The sequence below is a fragment of the Ascaphus truei genome, chromosome 1 (assembly GCF_040206685.1).
Source record: "Ascaphus truei isolate aAscTru1 chromosome 1, aAscTru1.hap1, whole genome shotgun sequence".
In the NCBI taxonomy this organism is placed as follows: Eukaryota; Metazoa; Chordata; class Amphibia; order Anura; family Ascaphidae; genus Ascaphus; species Ascaphus truei.
Genome location: NC_134483.1, coordinates 242487507 through 242508898, shown reverse-complemented (window position 1 = coordinate 242508898; position 21392 = coordinate 242487507). Strand labels below are relative to the sequence as shown.

The 21392-nt window shown below is 44.9% G+C and overlaps 1 long non-coding RNA gene across 2 annotated transcripts in view; it reads right to left on the bottom strand.

Moving 5' to 3' along the window:
- The window catches only part of LOC142470609 (uncharacterized), a 52913-nt gene that overhangs the window by 21106 nt on the left and 10415 nt on the right, over positions 1-21392 (bottom strand). For both annotated transcript variants that reach the window (XR_012789280.1, XR_012789281.1), the window contains exons 4-5: positions 9983-10070; positions 6562-6663 (exon numbers count right to left, since the gene is read on the bottom strand). This is a non-coding gene — a long non-coding RNA (uncharacterized LOC142470609). The remainder of the gene's footprint in view (positions 1-6561; positions 6664-9982; positions 10071-21392) is intronic.

The window sequence follows — 21392 nt, the reverse complement described above, 5'->3', positions numbered from 1 at the left end:
GCCACAAATCCAGGCAGAAAGACAAGGCTCACTGCGATGGATAAAGCAAAGCAAGCAAGACGGCTACAGGCGGTGACCCATGAGAGGTACTGATTCTGGAAATCTGCACCACCAGGTGTGTGAAGAAAAAAAAAACAACAACAGCGGGTTTTCATAATGGCTGTGCTGAAGCAGTGAAACTAATACAGAAGGTAACATACGCGTGGTACTAATTCTGGAAGTAAAGTCTGCCACATCGCATAGGACTACAAGATGTGATTGAGTATAAGCAGAAAAATTGTGAAAGTTGATGAGAAACTGCGCTGAAGCAGGGAAACAAATACAGACGGTGACCCACGAGCAGTACTGATTCTGGAAGTAACGTCTGCCACACCGCATAGGACTACCACCTGTGATTGGAGTATATGCAGGAAAAGTGTGAAAAGGTGGATGCAAAAGTTTTAACTGATGGTTTGCTGAAATCCAGGCTGCACAGCGACAACGAGACACAACAGCAAAATGCTCATAGTGTGTATGGAGTGTGAGGACCCGGGGCACTCAGAAGAGGCGTGTCCTTACATTCTTGAGTTTGAAGAGTCCGGCAGTATGATGAAGATTGTCACCAGCGAGAGCAAGCAACGCATGATGCGCTTGGAGAAAATGCAGATATTCCGAGCAAGCACGGGGAGCTCAGTACTGCTCATGCCTCAGAGCCTACCAAAACAAAGAGAGAAAAAAGAAAAGAAGTTTGTATCTGATAGCAGGTTACAGAAACAGTTAAGGATGACCCTGCGACGTCAGGAACTCGTAATTCCGAAGGGAGCCAAGATGTTCTGCAGCCTGTAGGGAATGGCAGAATCCTCCTGGGTATGGCGGAATATCCAGTGATGAAGGCGTAGATTCAAATGGAGATTGCAGAGGCAAATGATGAGAAAATAGTTGATGGTTCCTTGAGCCAGGTTAAAGATGGTTTACGAAGTGCCAAGCATGACTATGATCTCCTCCAGGAACAGTTTATTAAAGAGCAAGAAGCTAAGACAGAGATACAGAGGGGTTTTGTGAGGATCCCAGAGCCGCGCAGGGCTTCTCTGGTCATGACGGTACCCGCTGCAAGGATCCCAGACTCATGCGATCTCACGCGCACTCCCGCACGGCCCCCGCATACGCACAGGGCTTCCCCTGCAGAGCGGCACCCTCGATTCATGAAACACGCATGTGCACACTTCCGACATCCCCAAACGACGCAAGGGTAGACTCCGCATCGCATTTTGCGTCATCAGCCAGCAGCACACGTGTGTGACACACGCGATGCACCTGAGCTCATAGAGCCCAATCAGCTCCATCACCTTCACCTGCCTCTTGCTCTTACCTTATCACAGTCTACACTGAGGCCACTCCTCGGCTCCACTCCTCCATGGGATTGGGCAGTCCAGCCTATATATGCTCAGCTGTGCCACTGGCACTTTGGCTGAGCATAGATTCTTGAAACTATGTGTTAACCTCTTCTACCTTGCCCTGTTCCATTGCCTTGCTTTATAGATTGATCTCCTGTGTACCGACCCGGCTTGCTTTTGGACCTTCCGTCTCTCTGGTATTCTGAACTCGGCTATCTCTGACTCTACGCTCTTCTCCAAACCTGACCGCGGCATTGCAACTCGACTATCCTACGCTCTCCAAACCTGACCTCGGCTATTGTACCTTCAACGTTCTGGACCTCTCCTACTCTGACCTTGGCAAGTATAAAGACAACCCTTACCTGTCCACCCCAAACCTGGCTACCAAGACTACCCTACAATGCGGACGTGGCCCTCGTGCCTGTGCCTGTAATTTATTACCTATTAACATCTCAGTACCGGGCCTCGTCTTTTTTGTGGTGAGCACAGCGTAACAGGTTTATCCTCAGTAATCGGCAAGTGTATTTCTTTGGAGTGTAACGAATCTGCTCCTGGGTTTGGTTGAAACTCATCCTTACAGAGCTATAGTGTTTCAAGACAAACCTTGTCTAAAACCTGCAATCAAGAATCAGCTGCTCCTGCAATTAGACTGCAGTCTGCTTCTTGCTGCCTCCTAGGCAGCTCTGCTTCTTTGGCTGCCTGTTCTATTTAACTCCTCTCCCTCCCCCAAAGAAGTTGATGAACATAGACTTACTCAAGTAACTGTGCTTGCCACAGCCTCTCTGTTTGGCCTGCCCTGGCCTTCTTGCCATAGCTCCCAGTTTCTGGCAGACTCTGCCATGCTGAAGCGGTTACACTGAAGCCCTCTGTGTTTCTTGTCCTGTCTGCAGTTCCTGTTCCCCGTGACCTTCCAGTGGCCTCCACCACTCTCAGCTGTATCCGGCTAGGGGGTGCTGTTCTATGCTGAAGCACTGGATACTCTGTGCTATTCCTTCTGCAATCATCCTGCTTCCAGTGGCCTCCACCACTCTCAGCTGTACCCGGCTAGTGGGTGCTGCTCTGTGCTGAAGCGCTGGATCCTCTGTACTACTGGCAGACTCCGCCGCGCTGAAGCGGTTACACTGAAGCCCTCAGTGTTTCTTGTCCTGTCTGCAGTTCCTGTTCCCGGTGACCTTCCAGTGGCCTCCACCACTCTCAGCTGTACCTGGCTAGGCGTTGCTGTTCTGTGCTGAAGCACTGGATCTCCAGTTCCTGTTTCCTGCTCTCTATGCTGAAGCGGCGTATTTCAGTGTCCAGCTCTCTACGCTGAAGCTGTAGTTCCAGTTCCTGCTCTCTACCCTGAAGCGGTAGTTCCAGTTCCTGATCTCATCTCTTAAGTGGTTTCTACCTTGTTTTCCTGATGATGACCTCAGCTCGTGACCGCGACCTTCACTCCTGTGCCATCTGCCCTGACCCTGGCTTTTCTACCGATTACTCTACCTTCTCCAGTCCTGACCCGGCTACGTTTGACCATGGAATTCGCAACTCGGATCCGGCTTCATGGTCTAAAGTCGGTGTATTTCTATCCCCACCTCAGCCCCGTGGTCCGTTCCAGGTTTGTGGTGAGCATAACTGTTACATGGAGAAGACAAAGCATCACTTGCAGGGTGAGTTTCAGGACATGATGACTAACCTTGAGTTATGCAGCTGCTGCCACTAGGGATGAAGAGGCAAAGGCTGAATTGGAAGTCTCTCAGAAGGAGATTCACCGTCTTGCCGCAGGGCCGAATTTATTTGATTACGCCCTTGAAGAGGTCGGGCAAACTATAGAGACTGTAAGAGAAGAGAAGAAAACCCTACAAGAGAAGGTTTCAGATTTGACTAACCAGGTCAGTGAAGAAGATGAAAAGCTTCACCTAGCAGAAAAAGTGAAGAAACAATCAGCCCCTGAAAAGCTAGAAGCGCACAAAGCACTACAGAATACAGAGAGAGTACTGCAAAGAGAACGTGTCTTCTTGGAGCAGCGCAACCAAGCAGAACACAAGGTGCAGAGCCAGCTGCAAGGCTGCAATCAAGTCTGCAGGAGGCTAAGGAGAAACAGGCAGATGCTGAGGAGAAACAGCAAGTGCTACAGGAGCATCTGAGTACCCAGTTTGTCCCCGCAGAGCAGCAAGAGGAGCTGAAAGCCATACTGGGCCTAACCAGAGCATTGCTGGAGGAGGAGCTTAGAGGCCAGGTATCTATGTATGAGAGGGAGCACGAGGCGGTTCAGAAACTAGAGCTGGAGCTGGAGGAGCAGAGAGCCTGCTCCATCCCCAAAAGTCAGTATGCCCAGGAGAAAGAGGCATGGAAAACTGAAGCTGCTGTGACCCAAGCGACGAAATCGGAAGAGCTACAAAATATGATGAAGAAGGCATTGATGCAAACTCAGAACAAGCACAGGAAAGAGGTGGAAGATCTAACAGAAAAATTGCACGATCAAGATGAATTTTTCAAAAATAAAATGGAACAAGCTCTGAAGCCATTTGAGGTCAAAGATAAAGAGATTGCAAAAATAAAATAGACACTTGGGGCACAAAAGGAGTCCATGGAAAAGATGGTGATAGAATTCCAAGATGTATGCAAGAAACATAAGTCTCTTGCTGATTAACTAAAATTGCTGCAAAGAAAGAAAAGCATTCTAACACTGCAGAAATATTACAGAGCTCTTATCCAAGGAAGGTTCGAGAGAGAAAGGTATCTGTGCAAACGCTCTGTGACTTTCATCATATAGGCTGACTACAGAGGGATGAAGACACGTCAGCTATATCGCCAGAATAAAGCAGCCTGCATTCTTCAGTCAATTTGGAGAATGCGACAACAAAGAAAAAAGTATGATTTTTTTATGGAATGCGTGAGTCTACTACAATCCAATCTTAGGAAGTATCAGCAACAAAGACGCTACAGGGATGTGAAGAGAACTGCTGGGGTGATTCAGTCCGGATACAGATCCTACAGTATATCAGAACCAAGCAAGCTGTGCACTCTTACATGCGTATCTGCAAGGTCATTGCAGTGATACAGTCTGCTTGCCACAGAATGCAAAGTAGAAGAACCAAGATTAATGATGGGGAGCCAGAGGCAAATGGTCACAGGGAAAAAGAGAATGCACAACTCAGGGAAAAACTCGTTGATAAGCGAGTTAAAGAAGAGTTGCTAAAGTGAAAAGCTGAGTTAGGCGCAAATACTTGGAGAGACACTGTTTGAGTGCACAGGTTACAAAGACGTTGTCATCAGCAATCTCTTCAATCACGAATACACATCATGGCAACGAACAGATAAAGAGGATGTTGCTAAATACTGTTCTGCAGGCGTAGAAAACATGGTAATTGCCCCAAAGGAAAAAAACAAAATGACGGTTGGAGTTAAAAGGTGGACACAGAAAATATTTTAGGGAAGGTTGAAAGCCTCTTTAATTGGAAGTCGAGAAAGAAGAAAAGGAGTCAAAAAGACTCCCCCATGAGACCAAGCTGTTTCCCGAGAAGGGGGGTATGTTTAAATGGCAGAGTTTGCCCGGGGCTATACTCTGAGGGGTGAGGTATGTAAGGGAGTCAATGAGTTGAACTACCTTTACAGGGCAGGAGACTGAACTAGGTGTCAGGTTTCCTGTAGGTCATATGTAAAACTCCTGATTTAACAGGTGTTAAAAGCAGGAAGTAGCTGCTTTTCAGAGTCCCTGTTGGAGTCTGTTGAGGAACACAAATAACAGAGCTCCCGTCTGCAGGGACCCAGGCTTGTTGACCATAGGGTTTGCCTGGCAACAGTGGAGAACCAAAAGCTCCACAAAGCAGTGAAGCCGGCATGAATAGGGCAAAAGACATGCTGAGAGCAGCGGGACTTCACCGACTGCATCTTAAAGTGCCTGGAGAAATCGGAGACGCCGGACAAGAACACACAGATAAGACTTTCTATATTTTTCCCTGGTCTTGGTACTGTTTTATATGTTTTGGGGTTGGTAACCAGCTTAGCCGGCTGCCCAGTTAGAAAGGGTCAGAGTAATGATTATTTTTTCCCCAAAAAGCAATAGGTGTTTCTTTTATGATATGGTTTTGCTTAAAGGGACAGTGCACCTAATGATAGTTATTTTTGTGGAGAATAAAACCACACATTATTATGGTTTACCGAGAAATGCATGTGTGGACACTTGTCTGACCTTGCCTACAGGACGCTCTGTCACATCCTCCCCACCCCCCAAATACATAAAAGAACCCTCCAACCCTCAGATACATATAAAAGAACTCCCCAAATACATATAAATCAATACCCACAATACATAACCCTAGCCCCAAAATACATATAAAAAAAAAAACCACCCCCCAAATAAATTGATCTACCTTGGCGATAATCAGACCGGGACCGGTGACTGTGGGGGGCATGGCTGGTCCTACAACTCTGTCCCACGCCAAGCTGCTGGTGCAATCCGGGCCTCTCTCTCATGCCAGTGTGCACCAAAGCTGAGCCCAGCTTGGTTCCGGCGTGTCAACGTCAGAGAGGCCGATACGCACCAGCATCACAAGCTTGGCGTGGGACAGAGTGAGGGAGGCCTTTAGCTGTGGAGAGTCAGGGCCCGGCAGCAAGAAGACCGGCCGCAGGGGCCGGCCAAAGGTTGACCCCAACCTACCACGCCGGCCACGCCCTCTGCTGCCACCTGTCCCGTTTCTCCCCCCCCTGTCGTCGGTCCTGTCTCCACATATTGTTTCAATTCTTTTCTTTAGGTGCTACAATCAAAAAAGTTACAGCTGATATACAGTGTAGATACTAAGTGACAAACTACTGCTAACCATAAAGGAGTGGTTCAGTTATTAAAGACACTGACTCTGTAAACAATGACAGCTCATTTGACCTTGGGCAAGTCACTTTTTCTCTTTGTGTTTCAGGTAAAAACATAGATTCAACTGGGCAAGGACTGTGTCTGTAATAACTCCTATGTAATGCATACCACACAATACTGTATACTGTAATTGTAAAGCGCTTTGGTTCCCATTGGGAGAAAATCACTATATCAAATAAAGTTATTATTATTATTATTATTATTATTATTATTATTATATTATTATTATTATTATTAATAATATTATTCAGTCTTCTTGATTTACAGACATAAAGCATGTCATATTTAACTAGTCAAGGTATGGTAATTTATTCTTTAGATATAATACATATACTGTACCTTCATCTACCAAATTCTTCTTCCATCTTCCACATTTGACTCTTTCTCCCTCACACTGTGAAGTTGTATCGACACATGCTGGCAGCAGCAACACCACTGATGCTAAAATATGGGTAAATAAGACAAATACAAGGTAAACATCCATGATTCTGCCATCTTACATTTCAACCACAGAAAAAAACACTGTAGCCCAGGTTTACTGAAGAGATTTATTCTATCCGTCTCCCCAGCAAAAGCCCTATTTCAAGGTCTGGAGTTGGTGAAATTTGCATGGTTCCCAAAGAGCTGCAAACATTTTGCAAATTTCTATAAATAAGTAATATCCAGTCCATTTTATTGTATTGTAATATGGTATTTATTAGTAAAATATACAATAGGGATTACCTGTTAACTATACACATACATTACAAAAGTTCAAATGTTCCCAAAATATTTGATGTTTGCTAAAGTACCATTGTTTTCCATAGAACAGGACCAGTTGAATCATTTTATTTTTTCTCTTTTCAGGACTAAACACAGCGGTGGAATCTCTGTTCTGAATTTGACAAGCAGAACTGAAATGCTTGGAGAAGGTAAAGGCATTTGACATTCTTAGTCAGGTCCGCCTATGGGTTGAATTGGTTACATTTAGAACTCAGGCCTGAGAAGTGTGTCATGACAGCAGCTAGGCCTTAGGTCACGGTCACCCATGCATATCATTTAATGTCTGAAACATGACAAATGACCATTGGCAGCATGAAAAGAAACTAAAATTATGCAGGAAATAGAAAAAAATAAAACTTGCTGTAATAGCTTATTTATATGATAAAAAACAGCACTGTGTTTGCTTCAATTTCAACTTGACATTTTGCAAGGACAATTGCATGAGCGTTATCTTATCTTAAGAAATAAAATAAAATGATTTTACTGTAGAATGTAGAATAATCATATAATATGACTGTTATACATAGTCAGACTTCATAAATATTGAGTATGGTGGAGAATGTTTGTCACCTTTTTATTCACTATAAATTGTTTGTGTACATGTAACCCCCCTTTGGGAGTACTATTTTCACTTAGGGGGTTAAGTGCCTTAAAGGGTTAACACAGTCATTAAAAGGTTTAATGCTCCTCTCCCATCACATGTTGCAGGGTTACTAGGCAGAAACCTAGCTACACCCACCTACTGGAAGGTGTTTAGCCTGTCACCTGTCACCTGGAACAGGATGACTAGGCATAACCCAAACCACTCCCTCTGTAGGTATGGTGACCTGTGATGTCAATAGGGGGTATGTGTAGAGCTGTAGGAGCTTCTGGATTCATGTTCCCAGGAGGAGAGACAGATATGGGCAATCTCACTGTACTGTATAGAGAGTAAGTCTTGTTTCAATTGGAAACTATATGTTTAGGGATATGTGGTCACCTTTTGTTGTTTTATGGTTAGGGAATGTGTTCTTTATTTAAGATAGGGCGAGGTGTGTCCCACCCAATATAGAGGATTTACATGGTACTCCACGTGAGGTCTCTTGGATATGGGCCTCGGAGTATCACCATGGAGCTGCTCAGACGACAGATCTACAAGCACGCCCGCATCCAATAGGTAGGAACCAGGTGCGCCTTGCACAGGGGGACAGGATATGGATCCTCAAGTGAGAGTGCAAACCTGTAAATGGGTCGCACTGGGATATAGGAATGCCCCATCTGCTATGCAGAGGGGACTCAGGATGAGGTTTTGTGGTGGTAGGGGACTCCATTATAAGGATTATTAAGATTGTGGTGGTAGGGGACTCCATTATTAGGATTTTAGATAGGGCAATCTGTTGCCATGACCGCATGAACCGAACAGTTTGTTGCCTCCCAGGTGCTCGGGTTCGGCCCATTGTGGATCGGTTAGACAGATTGTTGGGAGGGGTTGAGATTGACCCGGCGGTCTTGGTACATGTTGGCACCAATAACAAAGTTAGAGCTGATGGGGGGTCCTAAAATATGATTTCAGGGATCTAGGCCAAAAGCAAGGACCTGCAATGTAGTATTTTCTGAAATACTACCAGAGCCATGTGCTACAGCAGGGAGACAGTCAGAGATTAGGGAGGTTAATGCATGGCTAAGAAAGTGGTGTAGGAAGGAGGGATTGGGGTTTTAGAGCACTGGGACTCCTTTTCTGAGAGATGCCAACTTTTTTCCAGGGACGGATTGCACCTCAATGAAGAGGGATCTTCTGTGCGAGAGGGCAGAATGCTAAAAAGGTTGGAGGAGATTTTAAACTAGGATGGATGGGGGAGGGGAATGAAACAGATAACAGCCTAAATAGAATAGACAAGGAAACAAGGGGTTATGGAGATAGCATGCTGCGAGACACTCATAGTAAATACAGATAATACTAGAAAACTTCTAAAGACTAAACCAAGTTGGTGCAGAAAGGAAGGAGAAAATAAGATAATAGTACAGGCTGAAAAAAAACTTAAATGCATGCTTGCTAATGCAAGAAGCCTGACAGATAAAATGGGGGAGATTGAATTAATAGCTACAAGGGAGCAGTATGCCATCATAAGCATTACTGAAACAAGGTGGGATGAAACTCATGACTGGGCAGTTAATTTAGAGGGTTATTCCCTTTTTCGGAAGGCTCGAGCAAATAGAGAAGGTGGAGTATGCTTATATGTTAAACCGGATCTAAAACCTATTATAAGGGAAGATGTTTATGAAGGGAATTATGAAAATGTAGAGACCTTGTGTATGGAAATTAGCAGTGGGGGTAAAAGTATAAAGAAAATATTTGTAGGGATATGCTATAAACCAGCAAATATCTGTGAGATTGAGGAAGCTAAAATACTTTTGCAAATGGAGAAGGCATCAAAACTAGGTTTGCATAATGGGTGATTTTAATTATCTAGAAAACTGGGGCAATGAGATTAGCATTACAAAAAAACGAAACAGGTTTTTGTGGGGGCTTAAAGACAATTACAGTATATAACCCAAATTATTGAGGAACCAACAAGGAGAGGGGCAATACTTGATTTGGTAATATCAAACAATGTAGAAGTAAAAGCAAATATTCAAGTCCTGGAAAATTTGGGTAGCAGTGATCATAACATGGTCTCATTTGAAATAAATGATCAAAAAAGAGATTCATTGGGTTCAATAAAGGCCTTGAATTTTAGAAAGGCAAATTTTAATAAACTGAGGACTTATCTACATGTAATACATTGTGATGATGCTATTGCAGGGAGAAATGTAGAAGATAAATGGGCAGTCTTTAAGACATTATTAGAAAAGCACACTCATCAGTGTATACCGTTGGGCAATAAGTATAAAAGAAATAAGTCAAAACCAATGTGGTTTAATAAACAGGTAGGGAAGGCGTTTAGGTTCTTGAAGTCAGAAGGGACGGAGGCATAGCATCAGAATTATAAGGAATAAAAAACAAACAGCCGGCACCTACCAAAAAATAACTCAGTGAATAAATTCTGACCAAATGAAGAATCCAATCACGGATATCAAACAGTCCTGAGAAGGATCTTGACTGAAGTCTCACAGCACAGTCAAACAAACATGAAAGACAAAAAAGACAAAGAAAAAAATCATAATGTAACCCTAATAAATAAACCATAAAAATTCAAACACATAAGAAGAATAACCAAATAGCTATTACAATTTAATAAAACAGTGTAAATAAATATAAAAAAAGACAAACAATTGCCTGTTAGGCTTGGGACATAGGCAGATCAAGTTCATCCGGTAGGGGTAAAATTAAAATCCTTACAGCAAAGCTGAAAATAATGAGCCCATAGAACAGATCTCCTTCCTCCCCAGGTGTATAAACCTCTGCGGGGAATGCCACACGAGTCCTCCGGAGCTCCATGCTGCTCAGACAAGCACCGCCGCCGCGCTCACAGACCCGCTGGTCACGCGGTGAACAGATGACGTCACTAAAGAGCGCAAAGGCGCCAAAAGGTCCTGGAAGCTGATAGAGCTCTAGACACTCAAATGAAGGAATTCCTGGCTGATCACAGCTCTAAGGGAGAATGAGCTAGTAGAGTCCAAGTCCTCAAGTAAAAATAGAACCACCCTACGCGTTTCGTGACAGAAGTCACTTCGTCAGGGGCATGATGGGTAATACAGCATACAACCATATATACACTCATGGCTAATTAGAAACCAATAATTGAATAATTACATATTATTAAAATGAAAGAACAATAGGAGTTATTCTTAAGAATGAATGAATGTACTAAACACTAACACTTAATAAATAAAATGGGTATTAAAACCAGAGACATAACATAAAACACAGACAAAGCTCAGTTTTTAGCACATCTAGTGAGACTCATACACGGTACAGTGCCTAAATATATATGGATAAATATCTAATAAGTAAATGGTCTTTTAGTTTGACATTTTTGGCCAAAATTGTTGTAAGCCCCTGAGCCAACGCCAAGGCAGACCACATATCAGGGGTCCCTAACGCTAATATAAATTCTTAATAACCTGTTTAATAACAGGAAGAATGATTTATAGTAAATCTGTCAATATTAGCTGCAAAGTTCTGTCTGACTGAAGCTTTTATTAACCTGTACATTACCAGGAAAAGCACTCTGTATTAGAGATGTCACAGCCAAACTGCAAGCAGTTTGGCTGTGACATCTCTAATACAGAGTGCTTTTCCTGGTAATGTACAGGTTAATAAAAGCTTCAGTCAGACAGAACTTTGCAGCTAATATTGACAGATTTACTATAAATCATTCTTCCTGTTATTAAACAGGTTATTAAGAATTTATATTAGCGTTAGGGACCCCTGATATGTGGTCTGCCTTGGCGTTGGCTCAGGGGCTTACAACAATTTTGGCCAAAAATGTCAAACTAAAAGACCATTTACTTATTAGATATTTATCCATATATATTTAGGCACTGTACCGTGTAGGAGTCTCACTAGATGTGCCAAAAACTGAGCTTTGTCTGTGTTTTATGTTATGTCTCTGGTTTTAATGCATATTGCCATGCTCAGTAGCACTCCTCTGACACTCATATGCTTATATATATGTTGTGGGTATTTTGGGGGTTTAATAGGAGCTTGTTAGGTGTCCAGTATGTTTTGTTAAATAAAATGGGTAAAAGAAATACATAAAAAATAATACATGTATTAATACAATAAATAAACAAACAAACAGACAGGAAATAGATACCTCATGGAACCCATCAGGGCTTAAACAGCCATCAAATAACAGCAATGCCAGAGTGCATCAATCGCAAATTAAGTCAATGGTAACCTAAAGTGTACTACGTTGAGCAATTGGGCTGAAAAACAACCCAACCACCCAAACTGCCAGTATCAACAGCAATGTCACGCTGCGCTCACCACAAACAGGACGAAAGACCGCGGGGCTGAGGTGGGGTTGTATAGGCACCGACCCACAACCACGCAGTCCTGTCCGGAATGCGTAGTCCTAGTCGTATCGCGTCGTAGGGTTGGAGAGGTCAGGGTAGTCAGGGTACTTGCCGTGTTCCAGGGTTGGAGAGTCCGGGTAGGTAGAGTTTCGTAGCCAAGGTCCTGGGTAATAGAAGGTAGAGTAGTCGAGTAACGAAGCCGGGGTCAAAGTGCTGGAGAGTGTAGAAATCCAAGTAACAGGCAGGGTCAAACAGGTCAGACAAAGTTCAGGACAAAACTAGACAGCAGCGGTGAGCACAATGCATAAACAGGAGTTTATGCTCAGCAATGAAGGACAGGCAGAAGCAGGTATATAAGTGGGAAGGATCCAATTACCTTGCAGGGGTGTGTTCTGGTCCACCAATGGTGTCAGAGATACACTGATCAAAAACAGCTTGCAATTAGGCTTTCCTGATGCTAGGTCTGGTTGCCGGGTAACCTGCGCGCGTGCGCGATGCGCGTCGCGACGTGATGACGTCATGCGGTTTACTCAGCAAGTCTCCGCCTGTGGGAGGTTCCAGCAGCTCCCTCACGTTCTCCTGCTTCCTGGTTGCCGAGCAACCCGTGCGCGTGCGCGATGCGTCTCGCGGAGCTCCGCCATCCCACCGCTGCGCCTGCACTGCCCTGGCAGTGCGTGGGCGCATGACTCTGCCCCGTGGTGCTTCCCTGAGTCGGTCTCCGCGCGGATCAGAGGCAAGTGTGACAGTATCCCCCCCTTGAGGGGAGACCTCCGGGCGAACCAGAGATGGTTTCTCAGGATGCCTACGGTGGAAGGCAGAGATGAGGCGGTTGGCATGTACCTGATGATGAGGAATCCACTCTCTCTCCTCTGGGCCATAGCCTCTCCAGTGTACAAGATATTGATACCTGATACAAGATACAAGATACTGAACCTCGTATTCTTGTTGGCCCTCTACCAGTATGGTTTGCGGAGGTTTAGATAGTCCTTTGGAGGATGAGTCTTGATGATAAGGTTTGAGAAGGGATGAGTGAAATACAGAAGGAATCCTCATATTTTTTGGCAGTTCAAGCCAATAGGCTACTGGGTTGATCCTTTTGGTGATGCGGAAAGGGCCGATAAAACGTGGTGCCAGTTTGGGTGAAGCTACCTTTAGCCGAATGTTTTTGGTAGATAACCAAACCCTTTGTCCTACAGAGTACCCTGGGACCTCTCTTCGGTGACGATCCGCTTGTCTCTTATGTAATATACCAGCGTGCTGTAGATTCCGATGGATCTTCTGCCATAGGTCTTGTAAGTGGCGAATCCTGTCCTCTGCAGCCGGGACTCCAGACTTGGAGATGAGGGAAGGAAGTGCCGACGGATGGAAGCCATAGTTGACCATAAATGGTGACTGTTGGGATGATTCGTTCTGTAGATTATTGTGGGAGAATTCTGCCCATGGGAGAAGTTCCGCCCAGTCGTCCTGAGTGTCAGCGATAAAGCACCTCAAAAACTGTTCCAGAGACTGATTGGTGCGTTCCGTCTGTCCATTGGTCTGGGGGTGATATCCTGATGAAAAGTGTAGGGTAACGTCTAGATTTTTACAAAACGCCCTCCAGAACCGGGAGATGAACTGGGATCCTCTATCGGACACTATGACCTGAGGGGACCCATGTAACCTGAAGATCTCCCTGATGAAAACTTCGGATAACATTGGTGCAGTGGGTAAACCCTTCATAGGGATGAAGTGTGCCTGTTTGGAAAATCTGTCCACCACCACAAGTATAGTGTCCATGCCTCTAGATTTGGGCAACTCAGCGATGAAGTCCATCGATATATGTGTCCATGGACGTACTGGGATGGGTAGTGGTTGAAGGAGACCTGCTGGTCTGTTGTGTGGCGTCTTGCTTCGAGCACAAGTAGCGCACGTAGCTACGAAGGTTTGTATGTCTCTCCGCATGTAGGGCCACCAGAATGTGCGTTCGATGAACTCAGTAGTTCTTTTGGTGCCAGGATGGCCTGCAGTCTTGGATGAATGTCCCCACTCCATGACTCTCCTCTGGAATTTACGGGGAGTGAACAATCGGTCCTCCGGAACGTTGAGTCCTGCCGGGATGTTGTTCTGAGCCTTAGTAATGTCCGTTAAGGCACTAAAAGTATTTGCAGCCAAAATACAAGTGGAAGGGAGAATGGTCTCCTGTTGATCCACCTTGTTATCCTCTACCAGGAACTGTCGTGACAAGGCGTCGGCTTTAATGTTTTTTGAGCCAGGGATGTAGGAAATGAGGAAGTTAAAGCGAGTAAAGAATAAGGACCATCTTGCATGGCGAGATCCTAGTCGCTGTGCTCCCTCAATGTACAGAAGATTCTTATGGTCCGTAAGTATCGTGACTGGCGACTCTGTGCCTTCCAGTAAGTGCCTCCACTCTTCCAAGGCCAGCTTGATAGCGAGGAGCTCCCGGTTACCTACATCGTAATTCCTTTGGGCGGAGAAAAATTTCTTTGAAAAATATGCACAAGGATGAAGTGGAGCTTGAGGATTCTTTCTCTGTGAAAGTATAGCACCTGCTCCTACATCGGAGGCGTCGACCTCCAAAAAAAAAGGTAACAAAGGATCTGGATGGGTTAAGATGGGTGCTGAGGCGAATGCCTTCATTATTCTCTCGAAAGCCTGGAGAGCCTTCTCAGTCCACCTTGTAGGATCAGCTCCCTTCTGTGTGAGTGCCATGATGGGTGCTACTACCGATGAGAATCCCTGAATGAACCTCCGGTAGTAGTTAGCGAAACCGAGGAACCTTTGGATGGCCTTGAGGGAGAGGGGACAGGGCCATTCGAGTACCGCCTTGACCTTGGTAGGATCCATAGCAAGGCCGGTATCCGATATGATGTAGCCGAGAAAAGAGGTGGATGTTTGATGGAAATGGCATTTCTCGAGCTTGGCATACAAATGGTTCTCTCTTAAACGCTGCAGGACTTGTTTGACATGCATCATATGTTCCGGCATGGATCTGGAAAAAATTAATATATCGTCCAGGTATACTATAACATGGTGGTCCAGAAGGTCTCTGAAAATGTCGTTGACAAAGTCTTGGAAGACCGCAGGAGCATTACACAATCCAAATGGCATGACCAGGTACTCGTAATGCCCGTCGCGAGTATTGAATGCTTTCTTCCATTCGTCTCCTTCTCTGATTCTAACCAGATTATAGGCTCCTCTGAGGTCCAGTTTGGTGAAGATCCTGGCTCCCTGGAGTTTGTCGAACAATTCGGCTATCAACGGAAGGGGGTAGCGTTTTTTTATGGTGAGTTTGTTGAGGCCCCGGTAATCAATGCAGGGTCTGAGGGTTCCGTCCTTTTTTTTGACGAAAAAAAATCCTGCCCCCGCAGGTGATGAAGATTTCTTAATGAACCCCCTCTGGAGATTCTCCTGAATATATGTTCTCATGGCCTGGGTCTCAGGAATAGATAGTGGGTATGACCCTCCTCTGGGAGGTATGGCACCGGGTAGAAGATCGATAGGGCAGTCGTACGTCCGATGTGGCGGAAGTACTTCTGCTTGACGTTTGTCAAAGACATCCCGGAAATCTTCGTATATCCCCGGCAGCTGTACCCTGTCAGGATCCGTGACCTCCATTCCTGCCACTGCCTTTGGAGCAGACATGCAATGTTCCAAGCAAAAAGAACTCCAACGAAGTGGCGTGGCCTCTGTCCAGTCAATGACAGGATTGTGGATCCGGAGCCACGGAAGTCCCAGAATGATGTTCGAGGAGGGGGTGTGAATGACATCAAAGGTTATAGTCTCGGAGTGAAAGTCACTAGTCATGATGTTAAGGGGTATGGTTTGTAAGGAAATGATCGCGGGCTGCAATGGTCGTCCGTCAATGGCTTCAAGACCTACCGGTCGATCTTTGGGTACCAACGGTATTTTATTCTTGAAGGCGAACTTTTGGTCCACGAAGTTTCCTCCTGACCCCGAATCCAGAAAGGCCTGTGTCTGTACTGTGAAGGTCTCACCGGATATGGAGATAGGTAGATAAAACCTCGTAGAGGGTTGAGGAGGGGGAAGAGTTGCAGTACCCAGCGTGATCCTCCTTATACTCACTGGGCTTTGGCGTTTCCCGGCTTCAGTGGACAGTTGAATACCAGGTGGCCGTTATTGCCACAGTAGAGGCATAGTCCCGCTCGTCTTCTTCGTTGCCTCTCGATAGGCGAAAGGCTAGTCCCTCCCAGCTGCATGGGTTCATCTAGGACAGGAGTTGTGGAGAGTAGAGGCCCTATGGTAGACAGAGAAGACGATTGTATACCTCGGGGGTGTTTGTTTCTCTCCATCCTTCTTTCTTGGAGGCGCTGGTCCATCCGGATGCACAGGTCTATCAGATTCTCAAGTCCAGCGGGACGATCCAGAGCTGCTAATTCATCCTTCAACCGTTCGGACAGGCCCTGCCAGAAGACTGCAGATAGAGCCACATCGTTCCAGCCGGTCTCGGCCGCCACCGTCCGGAAGTCCAGAGCATAACGAGCCACAGTACGGTCTCCCTGAGAAATATTAAGCAGAGTGGATGCAGCCGTAACCTTACGCCCTGGGGTGTCAAACACCCTTCTAAATTCGGTGATGAAGAGAGTAAGGTCAGAGGTCAAATCTGGGCGTTGCTCCCAGATAGGAGAAGCCCATGCCAGGGCGGCGTCAGTCAGCAGGGAGATTATGTATGCGACCTTAGTACGTGAAACCGGAAAGTGAGAGGGCATTAGTTCAAACTGTATGAAACAGTGGTTCAGAAACCCCCGACAACAGCTGGGATCCCCTGCATAACGGTTGGGCGCAGGTAGTCGTGGTTCGGAGGTAGGTGTGATAAGTGCAGGAGTGGCTGCGAGTGGGACGGGGTTGGTGGTAGATACAGTTAAACGTCTAACTTGTTCAGTCAGGGTATCCACGTCTTGTTTAAGTTGGGAAACTAGTTGTTCTTTTAGTGTAAATGAACCGGTAAGTTGCCGGAAGCATTCCTCATGGGTGTCTAAGCGTCGGGCCACCTCAGCGGCGTCCATGTTTGTTGGGCTGAGCATATTGTCACGCTGCGCTCACCACAAACAGGACGAAAGACCGCGGGGCTGAGGTGGGGTTGTATAGGCACCGACCCACAACCACGCAGTCCTGTCCGGAATGCGTAGTCCTAGTCGTATCGCGTCGTAGGGTTGGAGAGGTCAGGGTAGTCAGGGTACTTGCCGTGTTCCAGGGTTGGAGAGTCCGGGTAGGTAGAGTTTCGTAGCCAAGGTCCTGGGTAATAGAAGGTAGAGTAGTCGAGTAACGAAGCCGGGGTCAAAGTGCTGGAGAGTGTAGAAATCCAAGTAACAGGCAGGGTCAAACAGGTCAGACAAAGTTCAGGACAAAACTAGACAGCAGCGGTGAGCACAATGCATAAACAGGAGTTTATGCTCAGCAATGAAGGACAGGCAGAAGCAGGTATATAAGTGGGAAGGATCCAATTACCTTGCAGGGGTGTGTTCTGGTCCACCAATGGTGTCAGAGAGACACTGATCAAAAACAGCTTGCAATTAGGCTTTCCTGATGCTAGGTCTGGTTGCCGGGCAACCTGCGCGCGTGCGCGATGCGCGTCGCGACGTGATGACGTCATGCGGTTTACTCAGCAAGTCTCCGCCTGTGGGAGGTTCCAGCAGCTCCCTCACGTTCTCCTGCTTCCTGGTTGCCGAGCAACCCGTGCGCGTGCGCGATGCGTCTCGCGGAGCTCCGCCATCCCGCCGCTGAGCCTGAACTGCCCTGGCAGTGCGTGGGCGCATGACTCTGCCCCGTGGTGCTTCCCTGAGTCGGTCTCCGCGCGGATCAGAGGCAAGTGTGACAAGCAATCAGCAAAACGTATCAAACTCGTACATATATGTATTGCACAAAGTACTTATAATTATCACTTAGTCTATTTGACCCAAAAAGCTCAAAGGTCAAAGTCGATGTTAAGACCATTAGGGAATAATGTTTTTAATTCATATATCCAATATGACTCACGTTTACTAATCCCATTTAATCTGTCCCCTCCTCTCCAATTACCTGGATATGTTTCAATTGCTTGACAAATGAGGCCTTTAGGGTTCTGTTGATGGTGAACTAGGAAATGGTGTGACACACTATGAGTAGCCCACATATTGTAGCCCACGGGGAATGTTGGCCGCACGGGGAGATCGTACCAGAGGCGCATCTATGAGCATGTGTATAATATCAGGAGAGGTCTTAATACTCATCAAATAAAAATTGTAAAGCCTGTGAATATATTACACCTGCTAAAAACTTTTATAACATTGATAAATCCATACAATATGATATTAGACAATATATTTATTGTAAGACCACTAACGTCATATACTTGATTACCTGTAGTTGTGGTCACAGATATGTGGGCAAGACCATCAGGGAGTTTCGAAGACGTGTGCTTGAGCATGTTAACTCTATCAAGAACAAACTGGATACTCCAGTAGCTCGCCACGTCAATTATTTCCACAATGGAGATATTAAATGTCTCACCTTTATGGGTATTGACCATATTAAGACCAGTATGAGGGGTGGTAATGTGGACAATTGGTTACTCAAGCGGGAGGCTGAGTGGATTTATAAATTAAAGACTCTCAGCCCATATGGACTAAATGAGGGTTTTACATATACGCCCTTCATCTAACAACATACCTCTGCAAACATTCTCCCGTATACACCTGCAGATCACAACTTTCGAGTATATTAGACGTTACATTAATACATCTATCTAGTTGTAGTGAGTTATACTGTAACAATGTATCATGAAGAGCGCTTAATGTTTTTACTTATCTCCATAGTGGACTTCGTTCCTAGTAGGGAATTAATGCTATTCCTCCTTGTAACTTCATATCACTGTGTTTATGGACATCATATTTGCCTCCATGTTTAGGATTAATTTAAACTCTACTAGCACTCCCCATCCATGTTTCTATGGTATCCCACTTGGTAATTATTCCGATTACACTACTTCTACTGTACATTAACAGATTTTATTGATAGGCTACCTTTTAATGACATTTATCAGCACAATCAGGGATCGCAACTCCATAATAAACGCATGCAAACACAAATAGCTATTGCGATTGGAGAAGGGTTGCTATGACAACCCCATATGCTATATGAAGTTAGTCCCGCCCTGGTTGTCAATCATCCGCCCCTGACGAAGCTCCGTTTGGGAGGGAAATGCGTAGGGTGAAGACGCAGTGACGTCATCACGGAGGAGGGTCTGGTAACTGTGTGTCGCTGGCAACTGTATCCTCTGTGCGGTGGCTACATTGTGTTTGTGTCGGCTCACTGGGGGATTTTTCCCTTTTCAGGCACCGCCGTGTGCCTGTATGGTATACGAGTCTACATGTGACTGCTGGGTCATTTAATGCTATGTTTGCTGACAGTCCGGTTTATGTTTACGCAGGTGTGCTGGACATTATCTACACTTATTGTGTGCAGAGTTAACAACTTTCAGATCCAGACACACTACATGTCCTAGGATACTGGCAGGTTAATTATCCTTGCATATAATCCATCACATAGCTGTGTGTGATGTAATAGTTGTGACCCCAGTAGTAGCATTCATTTTCTTGCTGTACTAGCTTTGTGTGATAGCTATGTTGCACTCTCACCTTTATCATTTATACTATTTATGTATTTTAGAGAAGAGGTGACTGCCATTAAGCTTGTTTTCTTTGCTGACAATGCAGTGATATTGGTTTTGAATTCCATCTCATATATTGTGTACATTGCACCAATTATTTGCTATTCCTACACCACTGTGCTTAGTGTGTTGATGTTACCCTACACAGGTTCAATCCACATACCACCAACAAAGGATTGTGTTGAGCTGACCCGCATCACTGTAGACTATCATCATTGAGTTGCTAGGAGTAAAATTATGCAGTGAGGTTGGAGCTGTGCCATGGTTAGCATGGCGTTTATATCTAGCTTAGCCCCCACCATATGATTACCTTGTTGCCACTAGTTATTATATCTTTGCGGTTTGCTCTACATTTTGCAATCATTGGTTGGTCACTAGGTTAGTGCTAACATTTCACCACACAATCAGCACATCATAACCAATATATATCAAGAAGCCGCAATTGTTAGGATCAGTTGCTCTACATATAGTTAGGTTCTATAGGTGGATTTATTGCCAATCACATTCTAGTAGTTGTCTAAGATTTTATTATTCGACACTAGGTTCAATTAGGGCCACACACCTGATAGTCAGCTTCACCAGTACCAGACCTACTCCTATTTATTTTAACTCACATCACAATTTATTTCACGATTTATGATCACTACTTATGTGTAGAACTTTTTTAATCTAATTCAATAAATGTTATGTTTTAATAGCCCTGGAGTGCATCTATCAGTGGGCTTCTAGCTAAGGAGGGGGGTGGTAACACACTCCTTTCTCTAATTTTGGTAATATAGTTACATTCAGCCCATCTGATGCACCCAATGCCAATCTAGGCATTTTTAGGGCGACACTCATATTTTCAGATCACATTGTTTTCACTTAGTGAGCAGTATATACCTTCAGTGTTTTGATAGTAAGAACAACCCTAAAAAGTTATTTACGTACTTTAATAACAAAAAATGAGAAAATAATATATAGGACCCTTTCAGTGTGAGATGGGCAGGCAGATTTTTGGAGTTAAGGGAAAAGCAGAGGTATTAAACAAATTATTTGCCTTTGTGTTTACCAGGGAAGAATCAATTTAAATTGTAGTGCCACAGGACAAAGCCACAACCTCCATATTAATGAACAATTGGTTAACTAAGGAAGAAGTTCATAGGCGGCTTGAAAAAAATAAAGTAAATAAGGCACCTGGCCCCGATGGCATACATCCAAGAGTTCTCAAGGACTCAATTTCCACAGGTTCAGTACCACATGATTGGCGTAAAGCAGATGTGGTGCCTATATTTAAAAAGGGAGCTAGATTCCAACCATGAAATTACAGACCTGTAAGCCTGACTTCAATAGTGGGGAAACTACTTAAAGGTTGAAAACTAAACACTAAATACTACATTTTTAAAGATTCCAGTGTCTGAGCTCCAGATCAGAACAAACGCTAACACCACCCTAACTCCTGTTATTAGTTTGAACATTCAGGATGCACATTGATACCAGGACATCCAAAACTTATGCCAAACTAGGTGTACTTTACAGGAACAAATCCTCCCTAAGCCTGCAGGTCAGAAAGCGTATTGCACAGCAGATGCTAATGCCAATTATCGACTATGGAGACATAGTATACAGCTCGGCACCCCAAACCCACCTTAGTAAACTTGACACCCTCTACAATTCAATATGCTGTTTTGTTCTCCAATGCAACTACAACACAGATCACTGCGAAATGCTAAATAACTAGACTTGTCATAACTTGAGTCTAGGCGCATAGTTCACCTTTCCTGTCTTGCCTTCAAATACTTTCTGGGCAAGCTACCCACCT